The following is a 6,000-nucleotide window of genomic DNA, read 5'->3' as shown; positions in this document are numbered from 1 at the left end:
AACTGCATTAACTGTGATGGAACTGGCTAGGGAGTGTTTAACAAAACAGTGCTTATACGAAGGGACACTCTGTAGCTATATGTGTCCTTCCATCTGCCCATTCGTGAATTATTCAACCAACATGAAACAGCACTGTTTGGGGGTGGGTTTTTTTTTTCCAACTGGCGGAATTTAAATAAGCTCTATTCCCCAAAATAACTTAAGAAAAAAACCCTACATCAGCACCTCCAACACTCCAACACAGGCAAAGCTGGCCAAGGGCTGTATTTATCATCACAGGCTCTGCAGGGTTTTTAATTTTTTTCCAAGAAAATTGAAGGAGGTTGGTTTTCAAAGAAAAAATGACATTTTAAAAAATCCATTCAATTCTTAACTGTATTATCCAACATTCATATCTTGATTTTGAGGTCATTCTCCTTGGAGGAAGATAAATGATAGATTTGTTCCTTGTAGATGTTTCCCTTAGTCAGAAAGTTCCCTCTTTTTGACTATGTTAATGACTCTAGAGAGAGTCCCACATGGAGAGAGGATCAAGGAAAGGAAAAGTTAGTACCAGACCTCACCCTGCTTGTAGGAGGCATGACCTGAGAGCAACAGCAACCCTGCCAGGAGACTTGCCTCTCATCTCAAAAGTGAAAGTAAAACTGTCAGTCACTGAGTGGTGTCCAACTCTTTACAAGTCCATGGACTATGGCCCACCAGACTCCTCAGTCCATGGAACTCTCCAGGCAAGAATACTGGAGTGGGTAGCTGTTCCTTTCTCCAGAGAATCTTCCCGACCCAGGGATCAAACTGGGTCTCGTGTATTGCAGGCTGATTCTTTACCATCTGAGCCACTGGGAAAGCCCCAAATACATTTAAATGTTTTAGGGTCAAGCAATGGCACCCCACTCCAGTACTCTTGCCTGGAAAATCCCATGGATGGAGGAGCCTGGTAGGCTGCAGTCCATGGGGTCGCTAAGAGTCGGACATGACTGAGCAACTTCACTTTCACTTTTCACTTTCATGCATTGGAGAAGAAAATGGCAACCCACTCCAGTGTTCTTGCCTGGAGAATCCCAGGGATGGGGGAGCCTGGTGGGCTGCCGTCTCTGGGGTCACACAGAGTCAGACACAACTGAAGCGACTTAGCAGCAGCAGCAGCAGCAGCAGTGCGTGTTACACAAAGGTGAAAACCTTTCTGGAACAACCCCAATTTGAAAAATCAGTGTAGTATGTCTTTAGAGTCACTCAAAATGCAGTCCAGTTTCTGCTACTACTTTTTCAAAGACTCAATGACAAAATTTCGTAATGTGCAATATTTAACTGCTAAGAGTGTTGAAAACACTTTGTAAGATTAAGAACATCAGAATTCAATCACAAGTACCCACATGTTGAAGGGCAGTTTAATAAGATATTGTGGCATTTTTTGTTTTCTTTGCTACTCTTGCTTGCTTTCTATTTTACTTGTTTGTCTGTGGAAGAATGAGAAACAATGAGGAGTATTTGTCCTTCCCCCACAATCCCGACCTTGATGACGAACAAGGATTGAAGTCCAGAAGACTCAAGGCTTCCTTTACTCATGGAAAATATTTGCCTTTTGGAAGTAGTGGATGAGGAAGGGTGGGTGATTTATGGGTTGGGAATGGGGGTGCAGGGTACTGCCTAAACTAAAAGAGCTTGCTCTGACCAGGAAAGCAGATGGGGGCCTATGGAAGGGACAGAGACCCTCCACACCTAGGCGGGTGGCATTGGGCAATGGGAGGACAGAGAGAGAAGAGCTACAGGGAGATGGCAGTTCCCCATGGGGTGGGAACATCTGTCTGAGGCATCTAGACAGCCCCTCCCTGGGAAGGAAAACAGTACTTGGCAAAGATCTCTCTGCCCCTCCCCTCAGTTGATAAACCAGTGGAACCAACTGTTCTCTGTGTGTTCCCATCACAATCAGCAGTGACCATGAAGACTAAAGACCAAAGGGCCCTTCACATAAGACCTGGCCTGAATAAGACACTTTGGACCTTTCAATAACCCTGGTGAAACTAGGGGAAGAGAATCTGGTAACGAATGAGATTGAATTTCCCATCATTACAGAAGGATGGAGGTTTGGAAATATTACATTTTATTTAAATGATGACAGAAAATTATATATTTTGCATCCTGAAATTAAGGTATTTGGTGGTGTGTGTGTGTTTATATTTTGTGTTCCAAATTATCAGGAAATGCAAACCAAAAGTCAATTCTAATAATATTTCAATAGTTTGGAACTATGAAGATAGTTATCCATGAAACTATGTTTATACATAGAAAATAGATCACCAGACAGCCTTCAAAGATTTCATTTCATTTAAAATTAAAATCATTTCATTTAAAATGCTATGTATCTAAACTGGAAAATATTATTCCAATATGGTAATTAAATAAAAGAAGGAAAAGTTGGGCACATTTTTGATTATTCTTTGTTGTGAATGTTGGCACTTGAGGAAAAGCAGATTGTTGGGAGTTAGGTTTTGTTCTATCTAATTTGCTCAAGAAAGTAGGAACAACTTTCAGCTTAGATGGTTAGAGCGCTAGTCGCCAGATGGTGACATTGACCCATCACTGTTTGGTTGCCATTTCAGGAAGGTCATGGAAACATCGTCCCTGGGGAGTATGGCAGGGCACCGGTCTCAGGGGCAAGAGGCAACCATTACCAGGTGTCCTGCAGAAGGTAAGTCTGACACGCAGTCCTCTCGGGAACTTCGTATGCCCCTTTTTGCTCCATGAGCTGGGAGGCCACTTGCTGTTGGTCCATCACAGTTGCACACGGTGCTGCACTTCCATCGTGCTGAGCTTTCTGGAAAGCTTTATACAAAGACAGTGTGGGCGGCCATTCTGCTGTGTGATTTGAGACACATTAGGCCAGAACCTTGCCAAAAAAAAATCCACCCTCACTAACCCTGCAGCGTATAAGGTAGAGTATTAATGTCTTTGGATGAGGGTCCCTGATAAAATGCACATATCTTCTGGAAAGGTAATCCTTTTTGTAAGAATTTGCATTAGTATCTTACTTTCACATAGAATGGATATAGGAAAACATGCATTTGTTAGATGATTAAATATTAACAATGGATATTTTATAGGGAAATTTTTCTTCTCAGTTAAAAATAGAATAAAAATTACTAATTACACGTCATGCAGACATCTTTTTCCGTCTAAACAATGTTAAAATGGTGAGGACAACTCATAACAGTACCAGTCACTGAGAAGGACCTTTCTCAGCTAACAGCATGGGCAGCCTTTGAATGTTCCAGCACAGGGGCCAGCCTGTTGTAGCATCCTAGGAATACCAGTGGTTCTTCTGCTCTCTGCATGCTACACCTGCAGAAGCAAAGATGGAGCCCTGTTGGGAGTCTGGGGGTGTGCCAATAGATAAGAGGAAAAGTCATATTTTTATAATTCAAAAATTTATGAGATAATTACTCCAGACTTAGCCCAGGGTTCAATTATTCTCACAACAGGATTCCTGTCTTCTTAACTTATCTTATATCTTAAACCGTTTTAAATAATTATGCAGGTTTTATATGAATTAACATATTCACTGGCCAGTTTGAGATTATATACATAAGCCCTTATCTTGAACTATTATTACACATGCATTCACTTGCCTCAAATTTTGAAATAATTCTCCTGAAGCCTTCTTTGGAGCTTCAAATAAATGATTAGCCTTTCATTGTATTATTTTAAGTCTCAACCAAAGAACTGACCCAAATGGCAACCCAGGTAGCAACTAGGAGGGCGGTAGCAGGAGGACAGGGAATTCTGTGTGCTTAAGGAAGGGGGATGGTCGAGGTCAGGGCTTATGTTAATTTTCTAGGGCAGCCATAACAAAGTACCAGAAGCTAGGTGGCTGAAAACAACAGACATTTATTGTCTCACAGTTCTGCAGGCCGGATCTGAAATCAAGTTTTGGCAGGGCCATGAACCTGACAGGGAAGGGTCCTTCCTTGCCTCTTCCTAGCTCACAAAAGTTGCCAGCAATCCTCGGTAGTCCTCGGCTTATCCCTGGATCACTCCAGTCCTCCATCTTCACATGTCTGTCTTTCCTCTGTACCTGTTTGTCTCTGTGTCTAAATTCCCCCTTTTTATACAGACACTAGACAGACTGAATGAGGGTTCATCCTGATAATCTCATTTTAACTTGATTACCTCTGTAAAGATTCTATTTCTAAATATGATGACAGTCTGATACTGTGGGTTAGGACTTTTGATATATCTTTGGTGCAGGGTTATGCAGTTCAGGAAGCAACAGTTAGAACTGGACATGGAACAACATGCTGGCTCCAAATAGGAAAAGGAGTACGTCAAGGCTGTATATTGTCACCCTGCTTATTTAACTTCTATGCAGAGTACATCATGAGAAACGCTGGACTGGAAGAAACAGAAGCTGGAATCAAGATTGCCAGGAGAAATATCAATAACCTTGGATATGTAGATGACACCACTGTTATGGCAGAAAGTGAAGAAGAACTAAAGAGCCTCTTGATGAAAGTGAAAGAGGAGAGTGAAAAGGTTGGCTTAAAGCTCAACATTCAGAAAATGAAGATCATGGCATCCAGTCCCATCACTTCATGGGAAATAGATGGGGAAACAGTGGAAACAGTGTCAGACTTAATTTTTGGGGCTCCAAAATCACTGCAGATGGTGACTGCAGCCATGAAATTAAGACGCTTACTCCTTGGAAGGAAAGTTATGACCAACCTAGAGAGCATATTCAAAAGCAGAGACATTACTTTGCCAACAAAGGTCCATCTAGTCAAGGCGATGGTTTTTCCAGTGGTGGTGTATGGATGTGAGAGTTGGACTGTGAAGAAAGCTGAGTGCCGAAGAATTGAAGCTTTTGAACTGTGGTGTTGGAGAAGACTCTTGAGAGTCCCTTGGACTGCAAGGAGATCCAAACAGTCCATCCTAAAGGAGATCAGTCCTGGAATTTCTTTGGAAGGAATGATGCTAAAGCAGAAACTCCAGTACTTTGGCCACCTCATGCGAAGAGTTGACTCATTGGAAAAGACTTTGATGCTGGGAGGGATTGAGGGCAGGAGGAGAAGGGGACGACAGAGGATGAGATGGCTGGATGGCATCACTGACTTGATGGACATGAGTCTGAGTGAACTCCGGGAGTTGGTGATGGACAGGGAGGCCTGGCATGCTGCCATTCATGGGGTTGCAAAAAGTCGGACACGACTGAGTGACTGAACTGAACTGAAGGAGTATGGCCCTGCTGACATCTTGATTTTGAACTTCTTGTCTCCAAAACTATGAGGAAATATATTTCTGTTGTTTTAAGCCACCAGTGCTCTGCTTAATCACTCAGTCATGTCTAACTCTTTGCGACCCCATGGACTGCAGCCGGCCAGGCTCCTCTGTCCATGGGGATATTCCAGGCAAGAAAACTGGAGTGGGTTGCCATGCCATCCTCCAGGGGCTCTTCCCAACCCAGGGATTGAACCCAGGTCTCCAGTATTGCAGGCAGATTCTTTACCATCTGAGCCACCAGGGAATCCCTTAAGCCACCTACTTTGTGGTAGTTTACTGTGGCAGCCACAGGGCACTAATATACAGTCATTACCTTATGTAGTTTTGGAGAAAGCCAGAGGCTCTGTTTTTGTAGTGTCAGTTCTGATGGTCCAAGTTTGAGTTATAAGGCTTTCCAATTTAGTTTGTAAGTCACACTCAGACTTCTGTGCACATATGAGATACTTGATGAAAACAAACAAAATGAAAACAAGTAGGATAATACCTATTAATTCAAGAAATATTTCTGGAACACTTACTAAGTGTTCAAGGTACTGGAAACAGCCACAGATAAAGCCTCTGACCTCATGAAGCTTACTCTCAAGGGAAGGATCCAGAAAATATGCAAATAGATAAAAATGAATGCAAAGAGACACAGATGTAAAGAACAGTCTTTTGGATTCTGTGAGAGAAGGCGAAGGTGGGATGATTTGAGAGGATAGCATTGAAACATGTATATTATCATGTGTG

At 42.5% G+C, this 6,000-nt stretch overlaps 1 long non-coding RNA gene across 3 annotated transcripts in view; it reads left to right on the top strand.

Moving 5' to 3' along the window:
• Positions 1 to 1,904: 1,904 nt before the first annotated feature.
• LOC147366106 (uncharacterized) overlaps positions 1,905 to 6,000 on the top strand; it is a 48,959-nt gene continuing 44,863 nt past the window's right edge. The window contains exons 1-2 of one of the 3 annotated variants that reach the window (XR_015132390.1): positions 1,905 to 2,080; positions 2,598 to 2,686. This is a non-coding gene — a long non-coding RNA (uncharacterized LOC147366106). The remainder of the gene's footprint in view (positions 2,081 to 2,597; positions 2,687 to 6,000) is intronic. The other 2 variants (XR_015132389.1, XR_015132391.1) reach the window with 2 other exon arrangements.

The sequence above is a fragment of the Bos grunniens genome, chromosome 9 (assembly GCF_055505025.1).
Source record: "Bos grunniens cultivar Pamir isolate PY7600 chromosome 9, Bosgru_T2T1.0, whole genome shotgun sequence".
In the NCBI taxonomy this organism is placed as follows: Eukaryota; Metazoa; Chordata; class Mammalia; order Artiodactyla; family Bovidae; genus Bos; species Bos grunniens.
The sequence above is the reverse complement of the archived record's forward strand: the minus strand, read 5'-3'. Positions and strand labels throughout refer to the sequence as shown.